A 25,841-nucleotide genomic window follows, 5' to 3' on the forward strand; every position below is an offset into this window, starting at 1 on the left:
CCCGTAGCTCCTGTGGCAAGTGAGCTTCTGCTGGGCGGCTTGTGGAGAAAGTGTTCTTATATAAAAAGTAAGAGGCGCACAAAACACAAGAGCCTCGATAGCTCAGTCGGTAGAGCATCAGACTATTAATCTGAGGGTCCAGGGTTCAAGTCCTTGTTCGGGCGAAGGGCCATCTTATTGTTGTCGCCCTCAGCTTGCAGTCGTGCCGGTCCAGCTCTGCCGTGTGGCGGCGTACGCTTAAAGATGTGATAGAGTTCACATAGAGTGTTTGCTATGCTGCCCCTTCATGAATGTTTCGTTGCTTGTGGTGGGCTGTTTTCCCCTTTAGGAGTTTTATGCTAGGCGATTTCAGTAAAGCGGTAGCCAGTTCATTGTTTTTTCAGCCAACTTTGAGGTTGACAACGGGACAGAGGACATCTGGGCCGCCGTAGTCGTGGTCGAGTGGTTAAGGCGATGGACTAGAAATCCATTGGGGTCTCCCCGCGCAGGTTCGGATCCTGCCGACTACGCTCTTCGCCGGTGCTGAGGAGAAGTGGCCGGGCCCTTTTCTTCCGTGTCCCTAGCACGGATTTGTGTGCCCTCTCTCCACAGTACTAAAAAGCGCCGCTAGTCCTTTTTTTTTCAATTCGGACGGCCGGCACCCCCAGATGTGAGCCAGTGGGGCGCCGTGATCGTATAGTGGAGAGTACTCTGCGTTGTGGCCGCAGCAACCCCGGTTCGAATCCGGGTCACGGCAGGCTTTTTGTTCACTGAGCTCCTTTCTGCCACCTCCATTTTTCGTACGGGTGCGGTGCCAGTTAAACTATACCAACAACGCAGGCAGCAGAGGCTGGCTTTCGGGGTCGACAAAGAAGGCTCGAAGCGCACGAGTCACTGATAGGGCCAAAAGAGCTAAAGGCCATCTTTGTTTGAGCCCGTCCAGAGTTTTTCTCGCGTCATGGATGAGAGAGCGCTGTCTTTCCATGCTGTCTAAAGAAATTTGAAGCTGCGAAGCTGGAAGCGCAAAGGCTGCAAACACAGACCACGACGAGGCGCGCTTCGTTCCACTGCACGCTGGCGGGTGGCCAGATTGACTCTGCTCTTGACACTCTAGTGTAGCTCTGCTGTGAGCAGAGCCCCCAAAAATACAGGTCACTCGCAAAGGTTCCCCTCCACGGAAATCTTTAATAAAAGGCGAAAGATTTATGCGCTGATGACGAGAAACTCGAGATGTGTCTCTATGCCCTTGGACCTGTGCGCTCACTGTGGTAAACCACTACGCTCACCAAGGGTAATCTAGGGTGCCGACACCTGCCAACATGATTTTCGTCACCCCCCTCACTCCAAATGGGAGAAGTAAAAGTTATGAAAGTCCCTTCCCTCACCCAGTATTCACAAACCCGATCAAGGTAATGTCATCTCTTTTTTCATGCCCCCGTATTAGAGGCCAAAAAAAATATTAAATGAAATAAAGCGGTCCAAATAATGACCCACTGTAATGTGTAACATTCAAGATATTGAGAGACTTTAGCTCGTGGCGGGTCAATCTGGTATTTCATGGAGTAGGGGCTCGTTTTGGCAAGTTGGGTGCAGTCGCGTGTGCTGGGAGCGAAGAACAGCAAGCGCAACTCTTCGTTAGTATGGTGGACAGTATCTCCCCCTGTCACGTGGAAGACCGGGGTTAGATTCCCCAATGAGGAGACCTAGTTCTTTGCTGCTGTTGAACGACTCATCCAAAAGCTTTTGGTGCAGACAGAGGTCACAGAAGGAGTTCTGCTTCGAGGTCAACCGCAGCCAAAAACTGTGCGTTGGCCGGGAATCGAACCCGGGTCAACTTCTTGGAAGGCAGCTATGCTCACCACAATACCACCAACGCAGGCGCTCGGTGCCAGATTTAAGCGGTCAGATAAGAATGCTCGAATCCGGGTCATGGCAGCCCTTTGTCGTTGAGCGACGGGGACGTCCAGCTTCTTTTTGCCAACTCACCCTTCAGTTGGATTTTGCGCCTGAAGCTCGGCGGCATCCTGTGCTGCCCGCCTCGAGACGAGAGCAGGCGGTCCACATGCAGGCGTAGTCGTGGCCGAGAGGTTAAGGCGATGGACTTGAAATCCATTGGGGTCTCCCCGCGCAGGTTCGAACCCTGCCGACTACGGTCGGGCATTCCCCCTTTTGCCTTTAGCTTTTAGTGACGGTGGTTTGGCCTTCGCTCTCTCTGACGTAATTGCGTGCGGCCTTTGTCCCGTAGCTCCTGTGGCAAGTGAGCTTCTGCTGGGCGGCTTGTGGAGAAAGTGTTCTTATATAAAAAGTAAGGGGCGCACAACACACAAGAGCCTGGATAGCTCAGTCCGTAGAGCATCAGACTTTTAATCTGAGGGTCCAGGGTTCAAGTCCCTGTCCCTGTTCGGGCGAAGGGCCATCTTCTTGTTGTCGCCCTCAGCTTGCAGTCGTGCCGGTCCAGCTCTGCCGTGTGGCGGCGTACGCTTAAAGATGTGATAGAGTTCACATAGAGTGTTTGCTATGCTGCCCCTTCATGAATGTTTCGTTGCTTGTGGTGGGCTGTTTTCCCCTTTAGGAGTTTTATGCTAGGCGATTTCAGTAAAGCGGTAGCCAGTTCATTGTTTTTTCAGCCAACTTTGAGGTTGACAACGGGACAGAGGACGTCGGGGCCGCCGTAGTCGTGGCCGAGTGGTTAAGGCGATGGACTAGAAATCCATTGGGGTCTCCCCGCGCAGGTTCGAATCCTGCCGACTACGCTCTTCGCCGGTGCTGAGGAGAAGTGGCCGGGCCCTTTTCTTCCGTGTCCCTAGCACGGATTTGTGTGCCCTCTCTCCACAGTAATAAAAAGCGCCGCTAGTCCTTTTTTTTTCAATTCGGACGGCCGGCACCACCAGATGTGAGCCAGTGGGGCGCCGTGATCGTATAGTGGAGAGTACTCTGCGTTGTGGCCGCAGCGAATCCGGGTCACGGCAGGCTTTTTGTTCACTGAGCTCCTTTCTGCCACCTCCATTTTTCGCACGGGTGCGGTGCCAGTTAAACTATACCAACAACGCAGGCAGCAGAGGCTGGCTTTCGGGGTCAACAAAGAAGGCTCGAAGCGCACGAGTCACTGATAGGGCCAAAAGAGCTAAAAGCCATCTTTGTTTGAGCCCGTCCAGAGTTTTTCTCGCGTCATGGACGAGAGAGCGCTGTCTTTCCATGCTGGCTAAAGAAATTTGAAGCTGCGAAGCTTGAAGCGCAAAGGCTGCAAACACAGACCATGACGAGGCGTGCTTCGTTCCACTGCACACTGGCGGGTGGCCAGATTGACTCTGCTCTTGACACTCTAGTGTAGCTCTGCTGTGAGCAGAGCCCCCAAAAATACAGGTCACTCGCAAAGGTTCCCCTCCACGGAAATCTTTGGTAAAAGGCGAAAGATTTATGCGCTGATGACGAGAAACTCGAGATGTGTCTCTATGCCCTTGGACCTGTGCGCTCACTGTGGTAAACCACTACGCTCACCAAGGGTAATCTAGGGTGCCGACACCTGCCAACATGATTTTCGTCACCCCCCTCACTCCAAATGGGAGAAGTAAAAGTTATGAAAGTCCCTTCCCTCACCCAGTATTCACAAACCCGATCAAGGTAATGTCATCTCTTTTTTCATGCCCCCGTATTAGAGGCCAAAAAAAATATTAAATGAAATAAAGCGGTCCAAATAATGACCCACTGTAATGTGTAGCATTCAAGATATTGAGAGACTTTAGCTCGTGGCGGGTCAATCTGTTATTTCATGGAGTAGGGGCTCGTTTTGGCAAGTTGGGTGCAGTCGCGTGTGCTGGGAGCGAAGAACAGCAAGCGCAACTCTTCGTTAGTATGGTGGACAGTATCTCCCCCTGTCACGTGGAAGACCGGGGTTAGATTCCCCAACGAGGAGACCTAGTTCTTTGCTGCTGTTGAACGACTCATCCAAAAGCTTTTGGTGCAGACAGAGGTCACAGAAGGAGTTCTGCTTCGAGGTCAACCGCAGCCAAAAACTGTGCGTTGGCCGGGAATCAAACCCGGGTCAACTTCTTGGAAGGCAGCTATGCTCACCACAATACCACCAACGCAGGCGCTCGGTGCCAGATTTAAGCGGTCAGATAAGAATGCTCGAATCCGGGTCATGGCAGCCCTTTGTCGTTGAGCGACGGGGACGTCCAGCTTCTTTTTGCCAACTCACCCTTCAGTTGGATTTTGCGCCTGAAGCTCGGCGGCATCCTGTGCTGCCCGCCTCGAGACGAGAGCAGGCGGTCCACATGTTGGTGTAGTCGTGGCCGAGAGGTTAAGGCGATGGACTTGAAATCCATTGGGGTCTCCCCGCGCAGGTTCGAACCCTGCCGACTACGGTCGGGCATTCCCCCTTTTGCCTTTAGCTTTTTGCGATGGCGGGTGGGCCTTCCAAGGCCTTTGGCCTTCGCTCTCTCTGACGTAATTGCGTGCGGCCTTTGTCCCGTAGCTCCTGTGGCAAGTGAGCTTCTGCTGGGCGGCTTGTGGAGAAAGTCTTCTTATATAAAAAGTAAGAGGCGCACAAAACACAAGAGCCTGGATAGCTCAGTCGGTAGAGCATCAGACTTTTAATCTGAGGGTCCAGGGTTCAAGTCCCTGTTCGGGCGAAGGGCCATCTTCTTGTTGTCGCCCTCAGCTTGCAGTCATGCCGGTCCAGCTCTGCCGTGTGGCGGCGTACGCTTAAAGATGTGATAGAGTTCACATAGAGTGTTTGCTATGCTGCCCCTTCATGAATGTTTTGTTGCTTGTGGTGGGCTGTTTTCCCCTTTAGGAGTTTTATGCTAGGCGATTTCAGTAAAGCGGTAGCCAGTTCATTGTTTTTTCAGCCAACTTTGAGGTTGACAACGGGACAGAGGACGTCTGGGCCACCGTAGTCGTGGCCGTACGTTCCAGTGATCAGCCGGCCTAACTATTCCTAAACATTTGTTACAAGTCCTAAAACATTCGGAACAAGTCCTAACACAAGTCCTAACAATCCTAACACAAGTCCTAACATTCCTAACAATCACTGGTCTAAGTCCTAACAGTTTTGCCCTGTTTTTGGCCGAGTGGTTAAGGCGATGGACTGCTAATCCATTGTGCTCTGCACGCGTGGGTTCGAATCCCATCCTCGTCGATCGGCTCCTTTAGCAGTAATCCTCGGTCCTGGGGACCCCACTCTGCACTTTTTGAGTGTCCTCCTTATCTGACACACTCAGTTCAGTTCACTGAGTGCTCTACTAATGAGCTGATGGTCTGAATCGGGAGTGTTAAATAAAAGGACCACAGAAAGTGACGAGGTGGTCGAGTGGTTAAGGCGATGCAAGGCTAATCCGTTGTGCTCGGCACACCTTGGTTTGTGTGGGTTTGAATCCCATCCTCTTCATTTGATGATTTAGCACCACTGAGAGCCCACTGGAACAGACAGGCCCAACCTGTTTACGATGGGTTGCGGTGAGCTGTAATTGTGCTGTAGTTTAACGATACCTGCAGCGAAGTCTTGAGAACATATTGACAAAACAATAAATCTTCTGGCTCCGGCACGCTATGATCTGTAGACACCTCTTTGACGAGAACCAACAACCAGCCACTCCAACAAAAGGAAACAAAACGAAGCAAAACTACCTTTTTCAAGAAGCGTCCAGAGAGACCGGCAAAAACTGTCGAAGCCGACTGTATTTCAAATCATCCCGATGGGATATCGGGGAAAGTTTTCAACCAGCAATGATCACACCTCAGATAAACCACACAAGCTACAACATTGCCTCTGCGATAGAATACCGGTGACGGTTGTGACCTTTTTGTGCACCTACGTGGATGTGAACCGACAAGGTGGTAGCAAGCTGGATGAGCCCCAGAGACAGATCATCAGTGAAGACCTCTTCACCTAGACGGCCATCGACGCAAGACTGTGAAAACCAGATCCTCTCCAATCTGACACTGTGGCAACATGGAACTTTTGCATCTACATTAATATTAGTCTGTTTCTTCTTATTCTGAGGTCACCGTAGCCGCCAGATCCATTCTGTATTCCGATCAGATGGTCACTGCAGTCCCCCGGATACATTCCCTACCAAGAGCAGATGGTGGATCAGCACCTTCAGCCGAATGTCAGCGGATACCATGTCAACTAGATGAGCCCCAGAGACAGATCATCAGTAAAGAATGAATCCACATGCCACAGCAAACTCGAGCTGGTGAAAATGTTCATCAAACACCCGCCGCTGACTTCTTTTAAAACAAGCCAGCTTATTGAAGGTGCACAGGATAAACGCCCTGAGAAAGCTGTGCCTCGCAACCCTAAGAACGGCATAGGCGTTAGTGGACACCAGGGGCCTCATTTATAAAGACTTGCGTAAAAACCAGTGATGCGCGGGTCAATGTATAAACAACCCGAGCCCGACCAACGTTTTTAATAACCCGCCCGCAACTCGGACCGCAAAATAAAAAAAGAAAATATTGTACCCGACCCGCTTCCTGACCCGCATGTTTAATATTTGCGACTGACAGCAGCGATTATATGCGGCTATATGCAGTGGAGATGCGTTCACTGTCAAACATCATTCGGCATTAAGTAATTTTGTCAAAAGAAATGTTCTTGATTACAAGAAAAATACAGATTGTTCTTGTTGTGATTTAGTTTGTCTTGCCTTTATAGATTTAAATAGATTCATTTTCGAAGTAGGCTTCACTAAATTATGTCAGTGATTCTCCGATGTTACAGTTTTTTACAATCGTTTTTGCACTAATAACAGAACCGTAATGTCTTTTTTCAAAACTCTAGACACATAATTCACAACCAATGATCAAAATGCACATTTTTCAAACCACTTAACACATTCTTCAAATGCTTGGATACAATACACATAAGCCAAAGATAATTTGTTCATTGAACTTAAATCACCTGTTCAAAATGACACAACTTAACATCAAAGTATTACTATTTCAAAATGCAACTCACACATTACATCTGAGATGAGTGTGCATTCATTTCATTACAAAGATTGAACTATCAGTTGATACATCTGCTTAAAATGAAAAGTAACTGTTGCATTACCCTTGAAGCATAGCTTTTATGGAAAATAGTGCATGTTTCAGGATAGATCATTTGACACCAGTTACCACAGAATATGACCCAGATGGACTACACTACACTCTCAGAAAAAAAGGTACAAAACTATACCTTTTAGGGTACAAGTAGCTGTCACAGGGGTGTTACCAAGGGTACAATTTTTTGGGTACATAATTGTACAATAAGGACCCATTGTGTACCTTTAAAGGTACCTTTATATGTTTTGTTGCCCAGGAACAAAATTGTACCTCTGCAGTACTTTTTTTTTTTTTTTTTACCGTGTAAAAATCTTGTATCTTTATCAGATATGGTTTCTATGGCCCCATGTACCTCTTTTACAGAACACATTTTCATATTCAACATTACTGAATGCAAGATGTCATTTTTATGTTATTGCTTTTGTGGTTTCAATGAGTTATTGGCTACCCTGGTAAAAAAATAAATAAATAAATAAAAAAAGAATGTATCAAGAACGTTGGTGCACAAATTAGCCCTGCTGAAGAAGAAAAAAAAAATCCAAAACCAGCCTGCTATTTGGCTGTTTTTAGCTGGTCAACCAGCCTGGTTTTAGCTGGTCATAGCTGGTTTTAGAGGGGTATTGGCCACTTTTCTGTCTGGTCAGGCTGGGAAACCACCAGCTAAAACCAGCCTGACCAGACTGGGAGACCAGCTAAAACCAGCTACTTCCAGCTTAAACCAGCTAAAACCAGCCAACCAGCCTAGGCTGGACAATATACTGTACCCTGCTAAAAAAAAAACAGCTAAAACTTTGAATCTAAATTTTTTCCCTTTAGAAAACCTATGCTGAGATTTATTTTATCAGTAAATTCCACATTACAGTATTTCAATGATCCCACTGTGTCTGTACTGTTCTCAGTCTAAAGTAAAAAAAAATGAAATCTGAATCACATATTTTGTACAACTATATTTAATGATTGTACTAGCAAAAACACATTGAAACTATGGGTAACTTGTGTATGGGTGATCTAAAGTAATGTTCCTATAATATTTCATAATAAATTTGTTTTTTGAAACAATGCTTCTGTTAATGCAAGGCTTCTTTAAAGATATGAATGCAATATGCAAAGTTTTAAACACTGGACAGGCTGTGTTACAAATAATGACTGTTTTGAGTTTTGTATCTAGAGTTTTGAAAAATTACATTAAGGTTCAGTTGTTAGTGCAAAAACGATTGTAAAAAACTGTAATATGACCAAGAGTTATTTTATTTCGATCTACAGTGTAATAAATGTTAAGAAAAAGATTAGCCTATAGCCCTAAATATTAGAGACTATAAGCTTATTCATTTTTTCTTAACTTTTATTCTTCTAAAAATTATCAAGAATATTAAATCAACTTAATAGGCTAGGTTAACGACTTTTCTTATACAAACATAACGAATGCACTTCAAAATGAAGTTTTCATAGGCCTATATAAATTAATAAATAAAATAATATTATTTATATATATATATATATATATATATATATATATTTTTTTTTTTAATTGTATAGCTATATCAAATGAATAAGGAAATTATAGTGCCTTGAATTTATTAAGTAGGGCCTAATGCTTAATTTCGTTCGTTTGTTTCGCTCTCTGGAAATGTAAAGAAAAAATACCGTTTTTATTCGGAATTCGTTTTTAATCCCTCGTTTTAAACAAGCATATAGCCTACATGAGATCATTTATATTGCTTGAATAAACGTTTAAAAATATTCCTTTATACAGATTTAAATAATTTCATTTTCGAAGTAGGCTACTCTAAATTATGTCAGTGATTCTCCGATGTTAAATATGATCATTAATTATTTTATTTCGATCTACAGTGCAATAAAAGTTAAGAAAAAGATTAGCCTGTAGCCCTAAATATTAGAGACTAAAGCTAATTCCTTTTTTCTTAACTTTTATTTTTCTAAAAATTATCAAGAATATTAAATCAACTTAATAGGCCAGGTTAACGACTTTCTTATACAAACATAACGAATGCACTTCAAAACTAATGTAAGATTGTAAAAGGGATTAATTACACATATAATTTATAATTTAGCTCAAAGGGAAATCGAATATGATTCAATAGGGAATTTGAACAGAATCGCTGTTTTACGGCTGTTCAAGAGTCGACCTGCGATTCATTCACAAGCCGTAACAGAAACTCTGCGATGGATATTACTATCCAGAATATAGTGAAAACACTATATATTAGCACAGTAGCAAAATCAGCAGTTTAAGACATTAACTTGTAAGCACAAAACACAAGATACTTATCTTTTCTAATAAAAATATGATTTTAATGGATAAACCTAACACATACAATCTAAACTAACATAAAACACACGCATTCACACAGGTTGCAGAAAGAGAAAGTGAGGAAAGAATGAGTTTAAAGGAATGAAAATATGAAGTACCAAGTTAGCAATATGTGCAATTGCTTAGACCTGAACAACCATCAATCACTTAATTAACCCTCGTATTGAGTCTCTCAAAGAGGTTATTAAACTTTATATCAAAATGCACCAGTTCAGTAAGATTCTGGAGGTTACTTGCACGTTGCCTTTGGGAATTCCTTTAGTTGTGTCGCTTCAGGGCTTTCCCGAGGTTGCTGATTGGTTGGTTCTGTGGTCCTTTGTGTGCTTGGGCGTTGGCTGGATATGAGAGTTGCGTGCTGTTGAAGTTGAGGTCAGCGAAGACGTTTAGGTCGGTCGCGGCTTGCACAAACTTAACTAGAAACGAAACTCTCAACGGAAAGAAATAAAAATAAAAAAAAGATTAAAGAAAAAGATAGAAGTGTGGTGATCTCCTCATGTTTCCTTTAGATGAGGAGGCTGGCATTCAGGCCAGGCGGCGTCGAGACGTAAGAGAGCTTATAGTGAAGAGATAAGAGAGAAATTTGAGGGTGTCCTTGAGTTTTTAAACTCAGCCTTTGGACACATCCCAAAATGGTGTCTTGACCAATTAGAACAATGTCCGAAGTCCGGTGGACTGCTGGTTCCTCCTACCAACCATAAATCCCAATGTTATCTTATTAGTCCCGTGATCCCAAATTCCCGCTCTTTGCAGAGATAAATTTGGACATGATTTCTATAACAAGACTATAATACATTTTGCAAAGAATTGAATTACAGGAACATTTTGAGAATGCGATTTCCAACTCAGACATATCAAACATCAATATAAACCATTAAACTATTCAATAGTTATCAAAAGGGACATACACAATGAGTGATTAAAACATAATAGACAAATGTGTGGGTTACATATATGATAGGAAGTTATACATAGAAATGAGGAGTTGCTCCTTAGTTCTTTAGCACATTTTAGGCGCATATGTACATCAATAGACAGTTTTCTGTGCCCTTCTGTGAGGGTCTGTTCTCTAAGCTGGGAGGTCAAAAGTTTAGGGAAGGAATTTCCGTTGTGTCCTGTGTGTGGGGGAAAACCAACCATATCGCTAATGACTTTAATCATGTGATGTTCAAAATGTGCATCTCTTTGACCATTAATCTTGGTTACTTGCTCCAAATTTGACAATCTCCTTATTCGAAGGATTTGATTATGAAGAAGTGTCTTTGTGTTAATTTTGCGAGTTCTTAGTAAGTTAGGTTTGCTTCAGGCTGGCGGTCTGGCGCCAGGCTATCAAACGTCAGATTTATGACGGGCCTCTTGTGGAATGTACGTCTGTAGAAGTGTTCTAACTTCTAATCGACTCTCTTAAATTGTCTGATTCGCGCTGAAATCCTACACATCCCCCTTTCGATCGGTGATGTGTTGTTGGCAGAAGACATCGACGAGCGCTGGAGAAACACAGGCAGAAGAAGCAGACAGAAACACAGCAAACAACAAGACAACACTTCCAGGGCAGTTACTGTACCGGTGCATGGCATTACGTTATTCGGGTACATGTAGTACCTGGAAAATGGTCGAATTCACATAGAAACTGTTGTTCAAATTTGTTTTCGTATAATGATGCTTTGATCAAATTTTGTGATTAAATTTGTTTGTTTATTTTAGGTTTTAAATTTAGAGACGTTCTGGTGACATCATCTGTGGTAAAATGATTTGACCTATCTTGCATGGAGCTCTCTGGCTCCCATTCAGTTTAGAATGGTTTGCGGATATTAGGTGTGGCAAGTCAATCCTAATATCAGACCTTTGACCCTTGTAGGGTGGCTAGGAGTTTCACCTGCTAAAGCAAGAGGGGAAGGAAAGCGATAGGCAAGAGGGGAAAAAAACAAAAAAAAACAAAACAAAGAAAATTAGCTGCGGGTTTTCCTAGTCAAGGTTGTGACTACTGTTGAGCTAGGATGGCAGGTGCAGCTGATGTGTCATGTACCTTAACATAGTGTCAGGTGTTCTACCTGGGGTGAGGATAGTTGCATGTTCCTTCCTGGTGGATGTAAAACTATGTTAAGCTGAGATTTGAATATTCTACTCGTGGGAAGAATATGTTTGTCAAAGGTGTTATCAGTAGGTGTGGTTACCTCTGGGTTGTGAATGTTAATTGTGTAGTGTATGTATGGTCAGATCTGTTTCAGTCTGTTTTGGCTCCCCCTTTTCTTGTAGGTCGGTGAAGATGCTCTCTGCATCCTTGGCTTGGATGAGGGTGTGTTCAGATGGGGGTCAGTCCAGCAAGGCAGGAAGTTCTTTAGCAGACAGTCGGAGGTAGTTTGGCATGGCTGTGTGAAGCTGGGGTGCAAAACTTTGTCTCCTATGTTGCATTTCACTTGTGATGCCTTCTGGTTGTGGCAGACTTTCTGACCTTCTGTGCTTTAGTGGTTGCTGTTGCACAGACATGAATGTGGTTCATGGAGTTGAAGTTCATTTGACAGTTTCTTTGGAAGTGATGGGTGACTGAGGTGATGTTCTTTGGTACCTCAGAGTTTTCATCAGCGGTTGGCCGTGAGAGACTTGTTTGTTCTGGGTGGTTGTTGAACAGGTGCTTGTCATCTCTGATGCGGTGGTGTACCAGGTGATCGTCGGCCTTCCGTTCTGTCGCTGGTCACAGCGAGCATGACTTCTGTTTCTAGTCATTCGTGTCTAGCTGGTTTTCAAGGAACTCTTTCAGTTGTTTCATGACTTGTTCCATGTCTTCTGAGGGTGAACAGTCTTGTTCTTGTGTAGACTTAGCACTGTGGGTGTCTAAGTGTTGCTGATGTGGGTTCTGTCTTTGCTTACCCACTCTAGTTGTTGTTGGACAAGCCGGTCGTTTGGCTTTGCACGTCCAGTTAGGTTTCCAGCTGATCCTTTCTTTTGGGTTTCTTGAGAAGTGTGGCTGGTCCCATGGCTTTTCCCAGCGGTTGTGCTGATAGCTGTTGTGGACAGGGGGCTCACGTTCCCTTTGCTCTTGATGGAAGACTCGGGTGTTGTGGTGCCACTGGGTGTCGTCCAGTGCAAGGCTTGAGTCTTCGGTTACAGAGTTCAAGAGTGTGGAGGTTTTGTTACCTTTCTTTGAGGTCAACTTTTGCTTGGTGTAGGCCTTCTGTGTTAGGTCACGCAACTGTTGGATGGTCATGGAGCGCGGACAGGCCATGACACCGAGATGACGACTGACTCCAGGGTGCAGATTTTTCAGGAAAAGGCTTTTGAAGCTCACCTCTTCTTCAAGGTCAGGTTTGTTGTGTGCACCGAAGTAGGCTTTTCGGAGCCGGTTATAGTAGGCTTGTGGCGTCTCTTGTCGACCTTGTTTGGTCTCCAAGGCAGTTAACAGTCCATATTCAGACTCAGGGTCTGTAAACTCTTTGATCAGGACCTCACAAAGTAGCTGGTAGTTTGACTTTGTGTGACTGAGTTGTCGATCTATGAAGTTTCGTACCTCGACACTTGACGTTGCTCTTAGGAGGTACAACCTGTCTCTGTCAGTTACATGAGGTCTCATTTCTAAATGAAAATTAATATCTTGCAGGTGGGCCTGGATGTCGTGGCCCTCTTTGGAGTTCGGGTCAAACTGGCTGATGCTTTTAGACAGCTTGTTGAGGTCTTTGATGGTCAACCCAGGTGCAGTTCCAAGGTCTGCTTGGATGGGGTTTCTGCTTTCAGTGGCAGGAAAGAGCTGTGTGGCGAAGGCTAGGGATGTTTCGGGAGGTGGCGCTTCACTTCCTTCGTTGGATGTCAGTTCTTGGATGTGAGACTTAGCTCTGCTCAGCAGTGGTGAGGCTGAGATATGCTTCGCTCTTCTTGGCTCTTGTTCCAGCTCACAAGCATCTTTGAGTTCTTTTCTGACCATGTAGAGCTCATCATTGACATCATGTAGATGTTGGGTCAGATTGTCTATTTCAGTGCTGTACCTTTCAAGGTGGTTTCCTAAGGCACTGATTTCAGCATTCTTGTTGCTGATGTCGTTCTTGGCTTTCTCTAGTAGCTGTTCGGCATACTGGAGTCTGTTTACCAGGTCTCTCTGGGCAGCCTTGGCTTGTTGCTGGTCAAGTTGAGCTGTTGCCAGGGCTGCTTGAAGCTTTTTAACTTGTTCCGTTGTTTCCTGCTCCCTCTCGTTGGGTGCTTTGAGTTGATCTTGAACTTTCACTTCCAGCTTGTCTATGCGGCGTTGAGCACGTGACAGCTCCTCTTGAAGATGGGTGATGTGCTTGTCGCTCAGTTTCAGCTGGGTTGTGAAGGCATCGCTTAGGGAGCTGGTGATTTTGACTAGCTCCTCGTGGTTGTTGTTCTGGCTTGAATCTTGTGTCAGGAACCTTCTCATTAAGAATAATAACAGTTCAAAGGTCTTGGGGGTGAGGCTGTCCGTCATGCCTCTCAGCCAAGTGTTCACATCTTCCCCGTGGGCAAGGGGGTCTGCAGTCTGCGGCATGTTTGCACGCTGAGGAGAAGGGAGACTGACACAGATCTGTGTGAGGTAGAAGCCTATGTGTGGTGGGACAACTAAGTGTTGTGTCAGTGATTGTGAACCCCTAATGAAATGTGGTGATGATAGTGTTGGTCTCAGGGTGTCTAGGTAGACTAGTGATGTGAAGACTTCGTCACTCTAATGAGGAAGAGGAAAAAAGAGAAAAAGGTGAAAACAAGTCAGTGAAATAAAACAATTCCCTTTTCCAATGGGAGGAATTTTACTTGGATTTGTAAAAAGGTAAACAATATTATTATATCTCTGTTCGAGACGTGAGAATATAATAATAATGCTGGTATCTCTTTTCTTAGTCTGACAGGATTGACACCGAACACCTTACAGTTGGACCGCTTACCAAGGAGGCTTCGAAAGCAACGGGTGTTCAACACTTATCTCTAATAATTGATCTCAGTATGGGATGAGATGCCAAAATTTTGGAATGCGTTTTCAAATTCAGGGAGGTTAGGAAGAACGAAGGAGGGTTTGATTACAATCGAATTCATAAGGATGATTACTGTTCTTTGACAAGATTTTGCATTTCATTCACTTAGAATCGATTGATGGTTCTTACAGGTCCCTGCAAATGTGAGGAGTAAAGAAAGAAGAAAGCAGGAGAGACTTGGGTAGAAGGGAAGGGAAGGAGACTCAGTAAATTGAGTGGATCGGGTCCACTCACAGGCTGCGTGGCTGTTATACCCGACTACGAGTAGAGTGTCGTTTTATAGTTGCTGCACAACTAATAAAACAACAATAAAATTTGAGTGAAAGAGAGTTGTCTTTCTAATTTATTTGAACTCGTAGTGAGGGATAACAATGTCTCCTATTAAAGCTCAGGTGTGTCGTTCCCAAGCTAGGATACAAGGAGGTAAAGGAGAAAGGTAGGGTAAAGTGAAATTAAAAGTAATAAATGGCAAAATAATCAAAATGAAATTAAATGCAGTAGGAAATAAAACAAAATAAATAACTAAATAAAATAAAATAAAAATGGAGGTTAATTGTATAACCAAGAGAGGAAGAAATAGGGGTAAAAACGCAATGAAGTAATGAGTAGGTGTGATTCTGAATAGAATCTGTTGATAGGGGTAACAAATCAATTAGGTAAAATAAGTTGCCCTTAACTTTCAAAGTTCAAGGCTTATTAGTACCTAAAATGATTGACCTAAAAGAGAGAATACTAGAAATAATGATCATATGAAATGACCAGATGAGGAAATTCAAATGAGTCCAAATAAATTTAATGTTTGAATTAAATTTGAATTTGTCACAATTAATAATTGTGAAGTAATATTCCTCTTTCTAGTAAAATGCATATAAAGTGGTAAAGTTAGAAAATTGAGAAATAGGACAGAAAAATAGACCAACAGGTGTATTAGTTCAGAGGTTTAAAGGGTTAAATCACTTTAGCTTTGCCCACACACACTTTATTCAACCACTGGATGTTAATGCTAACTGCTAACCTTTGAGGCTAATCTTTAGCATAGACTTCAATGTAAAAGCAACAGTTTTGTTAGCTTAGCAATAGCAACACCGTAGAGTTTGTTTATAGTATGACGTCAATGTGCTGCGCGTGCGCAGTTCAGAGTTGCTCCGGAAGTAGGTTAAGACTTCCGAGTCACCATCGTAGCTACGGCAACCAAAACAAACTATAGTGAGCTAAGCACATGAAGCATTACATTGCAAGTTCAGTTAAGCATGTTACATGAAATGGCAGCGCATTTCAACACTGTACACATAACAAGACCACTTCTAGTTGGTTTTGCGATGTGGCGCTTTAAACTCTTAGTTCGTTGAGAGTTGGATTTAAACTTTATTTAAGTGGCAGCTTGGCGCTGCAAATGAGGAAACAAAATAATAAATGATCTCGGCGGATCATAAATCTCTGTGCCAGTTTCTCTGAGCACGTAGACACAACAGATTTTATTCGCTGTTGTTTAGAGTTAAACTTTACTTGATCAAGATTTAAAACACTCCCGTTTAAATCGCACTGTTTCACTTAGTGAACAGACACAAACAGGCAAGCATTATTTCTAATGTTTAACCAGGGGAGTCAAATTACATAGTTGCTTTGACAATGGAACACGCATTGACAATTAAACTATGAATAATAAGGCCTTTAAATAGATTGAGGGACACGCTCAAACTATCCTTTATTCGTCGATTTATTTTCCCTTTTAATTACTGCAGTTTAGTTCCGTTCAGCTAACGGTGGCTGAGATATAGCAATTGAATGGCACTGGAACACGCAATGACATTAATTCAACTATAAATAAGGCATTACAGAAAATGAGGGACACGCTCAATTTCGACCTTATTGTACGATCTCAGACCTTAACTTTAAACTCACTTACTACAGTTTAAAAAGTAGAGAGACGTTCTCGAGTTACCCTCCTCTGCATTCACTCTAGGTTTCATTCATTCAAGCGGGCGGCCGCGCTGCTTACGTCACACACACACACGCACATACAGTCTAGACTCAGACGCTCTCATCCACAGAAATAGAAAATATTAAATAACTTGGTTGTGCTTACGATTTAGATTAAACTGCCCGCATTCTCTCCACCAATATATGTAAGATTGTAAAAGGGATTAATTACACATATAATTTATAATTTAGCTCAAAGGGAAATCGAATATGATTCAATAGGGAATTTGAACAGAATCGCTGTTTTACGGCTGTTCAAGAGTCGACCTGCGATTCATTCACAAGCCGTAACAGAAACTCTGCGATGGATATTACTATCCAGAATATAGTGAAAACACTATATATTAGCACAGTAGCAAAATCAGCAGTTTAAGACATTAACTTGTAAGCACAAAACACAAGATACTTATCTTTTCTAATAAAAATATGATTTTAATGGATAAACCTAACACATACAAACTAAACTAACATAAAACACACGCATTCACACAGGTTGCAGAAAGAGAAAGTGAGGAAAGAATGAGTTTAAAGGAATGAAAATATGAAGTACCAAGTTAGCAATATGTGCAATTGCTTAGACCTGAACAACCATCAATCACTTAATTAACCCTCGTATTGAGTCTCTCAAAGAGGTTATTAAACTTTATATCAAAATGCACCAGTTCAGTAAGATTCTGGAGGTTACTTGCGCGTTGCCTTTGGGAATTCCTTTAGTTGCGTCGCTTCAGGGCTTTCCCGAGGTTGCTGATTGGTTGGTTCTGTGGTCCTTTGTGTGCTTGGGCGTTGGCTGGATATGAGAGTTGCGTGCTGTTGAAGTTGAGGTCAGCGAAGACGTTTAGGTCGGTCGCGGCTTGCACAAACTTAACTAGAAACGAAACTCTCAACGGAAAGAAATAAAAATAAAAAAAAGATTAAAGAAAAAGATAGAAGTGTGGTGATCTCCTCATGTTTCCTTTAGATGAGGAGGCTGGCATTCAGGCCAGGCGGCGTCGAGACGTAAGAGAGCTTATAGTGAAGAGATAAGAGAGAAATTTGAGGGTGTCCTTGAGTTTTTAAACTCAGCCTTTGGACACATCCCAAAATGGTGTCTTGACCAATTAGAACAATGTCCGAAGTCCGGTGGACTGCTGGTTCCTCCTACCAACCATAAATCCCAATGTTATCTTATTAGTCCCGTGATCCCAAATTCCCGCTCTTTGCAGAGATAAATTTGGACATGATTTCTATAACAAGACTATAATACATTTTGCAAAGAATTGAATTACAGGAACATTTTGAGAATGCGATTTCCAACTCAGACATATCAAACATCAATATAAACCATTAAACTATTCAATAGTTATCAAAAGGGACATACACAATGAGTGATTAAAACATAATAGACAAATGTGTGGGTTACATATATGATAGGAAGTTATACATAGAAATGAGGAGTTGCTCCTTAGTTCTTTAGCACATTTTAGGCGCATATGTACATCAATAGACAGTTTTCTGTGCCCTTCTGTGAGGGTCTGTTCTCTAAGCTGGGAGGTCAAAAGTTTAGGGAAGGAATTTCCGTTGTGTCCTGTGTGTGGGGGAAAACCAACCATATCGCTAATGACTTTAATCATGTGATGTTCAAAATGTGCATCTCTTTGACCATTAATCTTGGTTACTTGCTCCAAATTGGACAATCTCCTTATTCGAAGGATTTGATTATGAAGAAGTGTCTTTGTGTTAATTTTGCGAGTTCTTAGTAAGTTAGGTTTGCTTCAGGCTGGCGGTCTGGCGCCAGGCTATCAAACGTCAGATTTATGACGGGCCTCTTGTGGAATGTACGTCTGTAGAAGTGTTCTAACTTCTAATCGACTCTCTTAAATTGTCTGATTCGCGCTGAAATCCTACACTAAGTTTTCATATAAAATCAGGAATCATGAATATGACAAAATAATAATAATAATAATTTTATATATATATAATTAATTGTATAGCTATAATGCTTAATTTCATTCGTTTCGCTCTGTGGAAATGTAAAGAAAAAATCCTGTTTTTACCTGGAATTCGTTTTTAATCCCTGGTTTTAAACAAGCATATACATGAGATAATTTATTGCTTGAATAAACGTTAAAAAATAGTGCTAAATTTTATATAATTAAGGAAATTAAACAGACCTAGGCATTTGAAAAGACTAATAGTAAAATCTGTCTAATAATTCCAAAAAGAAAGAGAAACATTGGACATTGAATATCGCGTCAGCATTTATTCAACAGTTAATAACGCTCAACATTCAAAAGGTAAATATTATTCAGCCAATAAAGTGTAGGTCTATGTATTTCATAGAAAAGTGTGTCTAGTACTACATAAATTACAAAGGTTTAATTGGCATCTTTATTTCAAACGACCCGACCGAACGCAACCCGAATATCATTAAAAATATTTTTGGATGACTCGTAACCGCGGGTGACCGCGGGCACCCGCTCATTTCGGATCAACCCGCGCATCACTGGTAGAAACCATCCTTGATTTTATCTAAGAACTTTTCTGATTTGATCGTAAGAGCGATTCAGAGAAACGAACGTACACACGAAATCCATGCGTACGCCAGTCATTCGGTTATAAATCACAAATGATCGTGGAATTGTGTGCAGCTGAATGTTCCGCCGTCGAAACGCCCCTGCTTAATTAATTAACATATAAAATGAGCTCATTCCTAAAGCAAAAACTCTGTGACAATGGCAAGTAAAAAGGAGCGCAAGAAATCAAATTATAGTGAGGCTGAACTATCTGCAATACCAGGCATTACCACAAGGAAACGGTCGTACGCCAAGCTGGAATCTGACGTGGAGATAAGTACTTGGCTGAATCCAGATCAGACGGTTGCATGTTCCAATCACATCAGTTGATCTCTTCTTGACATCCATAGTATAAAGTCTACAGCCCTTTACCGTGACTGATTTGCAAATTGAATCAAAGCAATTAAGCAAGGAACGCCAACTTGTTTTCTCGACCTTGTGGCCGCGACAGAGTGCGCCTGACCCCGGATCGGGAGGTTGCGTGTTCCAGTTATGTTGAGGTCAAGCGATCTGTTCTTGACTTTGTGAGTTTAAAGACTAGCTGATTTGCATAGTTTATCAAAGTGCTTAAGCATGAAGCACTAAATAATTTTTCCGCTATCTTGTAGTGCAACGGTAGAGTGTCTGGCTCCAAATCACCTTGAGGTCACCGTATATTTACTGATTTGCATTCTGTGTCAAGGGGGTTAAGCAAAATACATCACCTCTGGGTTCAGGACCTCGTGGCGCAACGGTAGCGTGTCTGACTCCAGATCAGAAGGTTGCGTGTTCAAATCACGTCGGGGTCACGTGATTTCTTGTTGACTTCTAATGTGAAAAGAAGTCCTGTCGTTGTGTGCTGCAGTGGTTTCCAATCCCACCGCTCTGTATGTCTCCCTTATTAAACACACCTGATTAAGATCATTAGCTAGTTAGGAGAGAGCTCCATGAGCTCATCTGGGTGTGTCAGAAAAAGGAAACAGACAAAAATGCAGGGCCGCGTCTTCCAGAGTCATCGTAAGCCTAAGTTGATTGCAACTCTATTGGTTTCAATGCGTCTACGTTGTATTAAGGATTGCAACGCTTTTGGGAAACACAGCCCAGAGCAGGGGGTCCCCAGGATCAGGATTGAAAATCACCAGTGTACTGTGATAGATTTGTATCTTGACCTGTTATTTATATTAAGCCTGAGATCTCATGTAATAACCATTCCTGTCATTGTGTACTGTGACAGATCTGCCTCTTGACGTGTTACTTTTGCATATCTTGCCCTGCAATCTCTGAAGAAATCGTGGATACATCTACGTGCCGAATTCAAAAGCCAGCTCCTTCGAGCCGGAATCGAACCAGCGACCTAAGGATAGCCAATGTATCATCTACAGTCCTCCGCTCTACCAGCTGAGCTATCGAAGGCAGGATGACAAAAGGTGGCTTAAGCAGGAAACACCAGATAGGTTTGTGGTGTCTTGGGGTACAACGGTAGCTTGGCTGAATCCAGATCAGACGGTTGCATGTTCCAATCACATCAGTTGATCTCTTCTTGACATCCATAGTATAAAGTCTACAGCCCTTTACCGTGACTGATTTGCAAATTGAATCAAAGCAATTAAGCAAGGAACGCCGACTTGTTTTCTCGACAGAGTGCGCTTGACCCGGGATCGGGAGGTTGCGTGTTCCAATTATGTTGAGGTCAAGCGAACTGTTCTTGACTTTGTGAGTGTAAAGACTAGCGGATTTGCATAGTTTATCAAAGTGCTTTAGCATGAAACACTAAATAATTTTTCCGCTATCTTGTAGTGCAACGGTAGAGTGTCTGGCTCCAAATCACCTTGAGGTCAGACGATCTGTTTTTGATCTCCTGAGTATAAAGTCCAACATCAAGAGTGTTCCTTGAGCACCGTATATTTACTGATTTGCATTCTGTGTCAAGGGGGTTAAGCAAAATACATCACCTCTGGGTTCAGGACCTCGTGGCGCAATGGTAGCGCGTCTGACTCCAGATCAGAAGGTTGCGTGTTCAAATCACGTCGGGGTCACGTGACTTCTTGTTGACTTCTAATGTGAAAAGAAGTCCTGTCGTTGTGTGCTGCAGTGGTTTCCAATCCCACCGCTCTGTATGTCTCCCTTATTGAACACACCTGATTAAGATCATTAGCTAGTTAGGAGAGAGCTCCATGAGCTCATCTGGGTGTGTCAGAAAAAGGAGACAGACAAAAATGCAGGGCCGCGTCTTCCAGAGTCATCGTAAGCCTAAGTTGATTGCAACTCTATTGGTTTCAATGCGTCTACGTTGTATTAAGGATTGCAACGCTTTTGGGAAACACAGCCCAGAGCAGGGGGTCCCCAGGATCAGGATTGAAAATCACCAGTGTACTGTGATAGATTTGTATCTTGACCTGTTATTTATATTAAGCCTGAGATCTCATGTAATAACCATTCCTGTCATTGTGTACTGTGACAGATCTGCCTCTTGACGTGTTACTTTTGCATATCTTGCCCTGCAATCTCTGAAGAAATCGTGGAAACATCTACGTGCCGAATTCAAAAGCCAGCTCCTTCGAGCCGGAATCGAACCAGCGACCTAAGGATAGCCAATGTATCATCTACAGTCCTCCGCTCTACCAGCTGAGCTATCGAAGGCAGGATGACAAAAGGTGGCTTAAGCAGGAAACACCAGATAGGTTTGTGGTGTCTTGGGGTACAACGGTAGCTTGGCTGAATCCAGATCAGACGGTTGCATGTTCCAATCACATCAGCTGATCTCTTCTTGACATCCATAGTATAAAGTCTACAGCCCTTTACCGTGACTGATTTGCAAATTGAATCAAAGCAATTAAGCAAGGAACGCCGACTTGTTTTCTCGACCTCGTGGCTGCGACAGAGTGCGCCTGACCCCGGATCGGGAGGTTGCGTGTTCCAATTATGTTGAGGTCAAGCGAACTGTTCTTGACTATGTGAGTGTAAAGACTAGCGGATTTGCATAGTTTATCAAAGTGCTTAAGCATGAAGCACTAAATAATTTTTCCGCTATCTTGTAGTGCAACGGTAGAGTGTCTGGCTCCAAATCACCTTGAGGTCAGACGATCTGTTTTTGATCTCCTGAGTATGAAGTCCAACATCAAGAGTGTTCCTTGAGCACCGTATATTTACTGATTTGAATTCTGTGTCAAGGCGGTTAAGCAAAATACATCACCTCCGGGTTCAGGACCTCGTGGCGCAACGGTAGCGCGTCTGACTCCAGATCAGAAGGTTGCGTGTTCAAATCACGTCGGGGGTCACGTGATTTCTTGTTGACTTCTACTGTGAAAAGAAGTCCTGTCTTTGTGTGGTGCAGTGGTTTCCAATCCCACCGCTCTGTATGGCTGCGTCCGAAATCGCCTACTTCTCTACTATATAGTAGGGGAAAGCAGTAGGCAAGCGAATAAGTATGTCCGAATCCTTAGTATTTATAAAAGAGTAGGCGAGAATTAGTAGGCGAATGCACTAATTCTCGTGAGATTCGGGTGTACGTCTACTTAAAGTGCGTCCGAATATGCCTACTTACCTACTATATAGTGGGAAAAAAGAGTATGTGAAGAAAGAAGTACGTTCGAAACCTCAGTATTCATAAAAGAGTAGGCGAGAAATCCCCGGATGTCCTACTGCTTCAGCTCAGATTCTGAAGTCTTTCATCGATGGATACTTTTCAATCCCAGGAGGCCAAAACGTCATCATCGAATGTGATTGAGAACCGCAATGAAGGTGTTTACAAATGTGAGTATTACAAACCAAAACACGGTTCCCTGTCTTAAAAATCATATTTGTTGAGCTACTTTATCGTAAACTGTTGATTTGCATAAGGTGCCAAGATGTTATACAGTAGCCTATGCTATAGTATATTTGTGATTTTGCTGTTAAAACATGTTTTATGACGTATAGCGAACATTAAACTCCAGGAAATACACGTACGTCTTCAAAAGCGGATTTACATAAAACATACATTTTAAAGACATTAATGTCTACTTAACAAATGACAGGAAAATGTTCTAGAGCACATCACAACATGAAACATCTGAGTGAGTGATGGACGCTATGTGAGAATTCACTGTCACTGCTTTACATTAATGTAAGTAATGTAAATAAACACATGTACATATAGTAGGCCTAACTGAACTTCAAACTCATTTCAAACAGAGCTATAACAGAACTTTTCTGATTCTTGATTTATGTGCCTTTGTTGCAGATCTTTTGTGGTGGAGCAGGACCTGAAAGGAAAGGTGACTGCAGCATTTTTGGGGAAAAGTAAAATCCGAAACTTAATATAAAGATTGATCATTTTGTAACTTCCAATACAGAGATCTAATGACATTGTGCTGTTAAAATGACAGCTTTTGTAATATATTTGTGCATCTTTGTATGATCTGAAATGTCTGCAGACTGGTGTGTGCAGTAAGAAAGGAGAAATCCACAGAAGCATCCTGGAAATGGTCTAGTGCCATCGATGAGACCCTCCATCACTCCACCTGCCCTTTGCCTCATCTGGACCAGATGTTGCAGTGGTCTCTTCATCCTCAGTAGAAAAAGACTAAAAGACCAATATGTTTAAATAAAGCTTTGTTCCATGTGTATTTATTTATGTTCATGGTTACTTTTATTATTTTACTAATTTATTCATGTTTCCTGATGTTGTCAGTAAATAAAATATAAGATTTTCATAAGCGTATGCATTTATTCATTACTTCATAGAAAAAAAAACATTATGCTTGTTTAACTAGAAATATCATTAATTATTATTCAGCATTTATCTTTATTATTGTTGGTAAGTGTTGGAGTGGGCTAGCAATGCAGTCTAAAGTTATTTTAATTTCTAAGTAGTAATACTTACATTTTTAGTAATACAGAATTTATAATTCCATACGAACTCAGGGAAAGACTTAAGTATCTTTAACAAAGAACAATCATGACAGAAAACATAACTATAATAGGTTTGCATACAAAGTACAAGATTATATACAGAAAAAAATATTAAATATATTTGAATATTCATAAAATTGCAATGAATTAAAAATTGCATTTGTTGTTTTTGTTATTTATTTATTATTTATTATTAGAAATTCAGCAAGAAAAAGGAAAACAAATCAGATCTAAGCTACTTTTGCACAATTTTGCCCATTAACATATTCAAGACAACAAATTTGGGGGTTTTAGTCATTTTAGTATTGTTAAAAATATAAAAACTTAAATCAATCCAAAATAAGCAAATTTCATCAACATCAAAATGTTTACCGATAGATGAATTAAATCCGCCGCTCATAACATTTCATGTTGCGCTTGTTATAACGTCATAGGTCACATGATAACGTCAACATGGCGGAACGCATTCATACTCAAGGAGATATGGCTGTTGAGTAGGTACTCTTTTAGCACTCGTTAAGTAAGTACTTATTGAAATTAAGTACCTACTCATTGAGTAGGCGATTTCGGACGCAGCCGGTGATATGCTTTATACCAATTGGAGCTCTCAACACTTCAAGATTTCTGCATCTTCATTTTGCACTACATTTAGAAGAAAAGCTGCCTATATATTTCATATTTCAACATGTTTCACTTTATTACACTTGATATGTCTGACAGCATAGTTTGGTAGAAAGCCCAATATTTAAAATGTGTACTTGTGTCATGCTAAGTAACAATAAAAGATTTACTCATCAAAATAAATTTTTAAGACACTTAATAAATTTTGTGAAAAAAGGTTTCTGCACCGAAACATTGCAATTTTGATTTTTAGGTAGAATCTCAAACTCTCACATTTGTAGTTTTTAATATGTTTAGCACATATTATAAAATATATTTAAATATAAGTTTCAGTGAAAAATAACCTTAGGGGTTATCCCGAAGTTTCAACGTCACAACATTAACTTTTTCTATTAACTATTTCATGTGGTGAAGGTACACACAGCTATGAATAAATGATAAAGAAAGCAAACCAATTACATTTAAAAGACTTAGATTTGCAGAAAACACATAGTTTGTGCTTAAAATACTTAATAATAAGCCAAATCAAGGAAAGTAAAAGAGTCAAGCAAGCATCAACATAATATAATATATGAAAGTCTGAAAATATTAAATGCAATTAGACAATGTTAAAAGACTATTCATAGGCATAAATGTAGCCAGATCTTTAATTTGGCTGGTAGTCGATTATGGATAAATTTCACCACGTGCAGTAATTTAACCAAAAATCACTAATTCTTGATACTAATAATAACCCAGCTAGAATTTTTTGGTTCTAAAAATGTTTTAAGAACATTACCAAGCAATGTTCTAGAAATGTTTTTAGCGGGTAGTTTTATTTTTGTTCCCACAACATTCTCTCAAATGATAGGATAACATTCTCTAAAAACATTCTTAAAATGTTCAGTGGTAACATTGTTAGAACATCATTCCCTAACATTCTTACAATGTTTTTAGCGGGTAGTTTTATTTTTGTTCCCACAACATTCTCTCAATTGATAGGATAACATTCTCTAAAAACATTCTTAAAATGTTCAGTGGTAACATTGTTAGAACATCATTCCCTAACATTCTTACAATGTTTTTAGCGGGTAGTTTTATTTTTGTTCCCACAACATTCTATTGAATGATATGAAAACATTGTCAAAACACATTCTTAAAATGTTCAGAGATAACATTATTAGATCATTCCCTATTCCCTAACGCTCTTTTAATGTTTTTAATGGGTAGGTCTATTTTTATTCTTATAATGTTCTCTTTAAAGACATTACAACATTTTCTAAATGCATTTTTGTAAAAATCAGTGAAAAAAAAGTTACTTTTTTCATTTATATATATTCTACTATTTTTTTTTACAGGATGTTTACTTTTAGTTCTTACAATGTTCTTCAGATTGTTACGATAACATTTTCTGTAAATAAAAAACCTTGAAAAGATCTTGTGATGATCTTCTAAATGTTTATTAATAATAGTGTTAGGACATTATATTTTAACATTATTAAG

At 41.5% G+C, this 25,841-nt stretch overlaps 14 non-coding genes across 14 annotated transcripts; 9 read left to right on the forward strand and 5 right to left on the reverse strand.

Moving 5' to 3' along the window:
* The first annotated feature begins 91 nt into the window (after nucleotides 1-91).
* trnan-auu (transfer RNA asparagine (anticodon AUU)) lies at nucleotides 92-164 on the forward strand. The gene has a single exon. It is a non-coding gene; the product is annotated as a tRNA-Asn (tRNA).
* A 500-nt stretch (nucleotides 165-664) lies between these two features.
* trnah-gug (transfer RNA histidin (anticodon GUG)) lies at nucleotides 665-736 on the forward strand. The gene has a single exon. It is a non-coding gene; the product is annotated as a tRNA-His (tRNA).
* Nucleotides 737-1,096: 360 nt separating this feature from the next.
* Nucleotides 1,097-1,211, reverse strand: LOC141291069 (U5 spliceosomal RNA). Its single transcript, XR_012340274.1, has one exon. It is a non-coding gene; the product is annotated as a U5 spliceosomal RNA (small nuclear RNA).
* Nucleotides 1,212-2,049: 838 nt separating this feature from the next.
* trnas-uga (transfer RNA serine (anticodon UGA)) lies at nucleotides 2,050-2,131 on the forward strand. Its single transcript has one exon. It is a non-coding gene; the product is annotated as a tRNA-Ser (tRNA).
* A 519-nt stretch (nucleotides 2,132-2,650) lies between these two features.
* Nucleotides 2,651-2,732, forward strand: trnas-aga (transfer RNA serine (anticodon AGA)). Its single transcript has one exon. It is a non-coding gene; the product is annotated as a tRNA-Ser (tRNA).
* Nucleotides 2,733-3,308: 576 nt separating this feature from the next.
* Nucleotides 3,309-3,423, reverse strand: LOC141290397 (U5 spliceosomal RNA). The gene has a single exon (XR_012340140.1). It is a non-coding gene; the product is annotated as a U5 spliceosomal RNA (small nuclear RNA).
* Nucleotides 3,424-4,261: 838 nt separating this feature from the next.
* Nucleotides 4,262-4,343, forward strand: trnas-uga (transfer RNA serine (anticodon UGA)). Its single transcript has one exon. It is a non-coding gene; the product is annotated as a tRNA-Ser (tRNA).
* Nucleotides 4,344-4,537: 194 nt separating this feature from the next.
* trnak-uuu (transfer RNA lysine (anticodon UUU)) lies at nucleotides 4,538-4,610 on the forward strand. Its single transcript has one exon. It is a non-coding gene; the product is annotated as a tRNA-Lys (tRNA).
* Nucleotides 4,611-5,621: 1,011 nt separating this feature from the next.
* On the reverse strand, nucleotides 5,622-5,761 carry LOC141285702 (U4 spliceosomal RNA). The gene has a single exon (XR_012338831.1). It is a non-coding gene; the product is annotated as a U4 spliceosomal RNA (small nuclear RNA).
* A 13,821-nt stretch (nucleotides 5,762-19,582) lies between these two features.
* On the forward strand, nucleotides 19,583-19,654 carry trnaw-cca (transfer RNA tryptophan (anticodon CCA)). Its single transcript has one exon. It is a non-coding gene; the product is annotated as a tRNA-Trp (tRNA).
* A 517-nt stretch (nucleotides 19,655-20,171) lies between these two features.
* trnay-gua (transfer RNA tyrosine (anticodon GUA)) lies at nucleotides 20,172-20,258 on the reverse strand. Its single transcript is given in 2 exon segments — nucleotides 20,172-20,207; nucleotides 20,222-20,258. It is a non-coding gene; the product is annotated as a tRNA-Tyr (tRNA).
* Nucleotides 20,259-20,809: 551 nt separating this feature from the next.
* On the forward strand, nucleotides 20,810-20,881 carry trnaw-cca (transfer RNA tryptophan (anticodon CCA)). Its single transcript has one exon. It is a non-coding gene; the product is annotated as a tRNA-Trp (tRNA).
* Nucleotides 20,882-21,398: 517 nt separating this feature from the next.
* Nucleotides 21,399-21,485, reverse strand: trnay-gua (transfer RNA tyrosine (anticodon GUA)). Its single transcript is given in 2 exon segments — nucleotides 21,399-21,434; nucleotides 21,449-21,485. It is a non-coding gene; the product is annotated as a tRNA-Tyr (tRNA).
* Nucleotides 21,486-22,050: 565 nt separating this feature from the next.
* Nucleotides 22,051-22,123, forward strand: trnaw-cca (transfer RNA tryptophan (anticodon CCA)). Its single transcript has one exon. It is a non-coding gene; the product is annotated as a tRNA-Trp (tRNA).
* The last annotated feature ends 3,718 nt before the right edge of the window (nucleotides 22,124-25,841 follow it).

Source organism: Garra rufa, chromosome 1 (genome assembly GCF_049309525.1).
Source record: "Garra rufa chromosome 1, GarRuf1.0, whole genome shotgun sequence".
Classification (NCBI taxonomy): domain Eukaryota; kingdom Metazoa; phylum Chordata; class Actinopteri; order Cypriniformes; family Cyprinidae; genus Garra; species Garra rufa.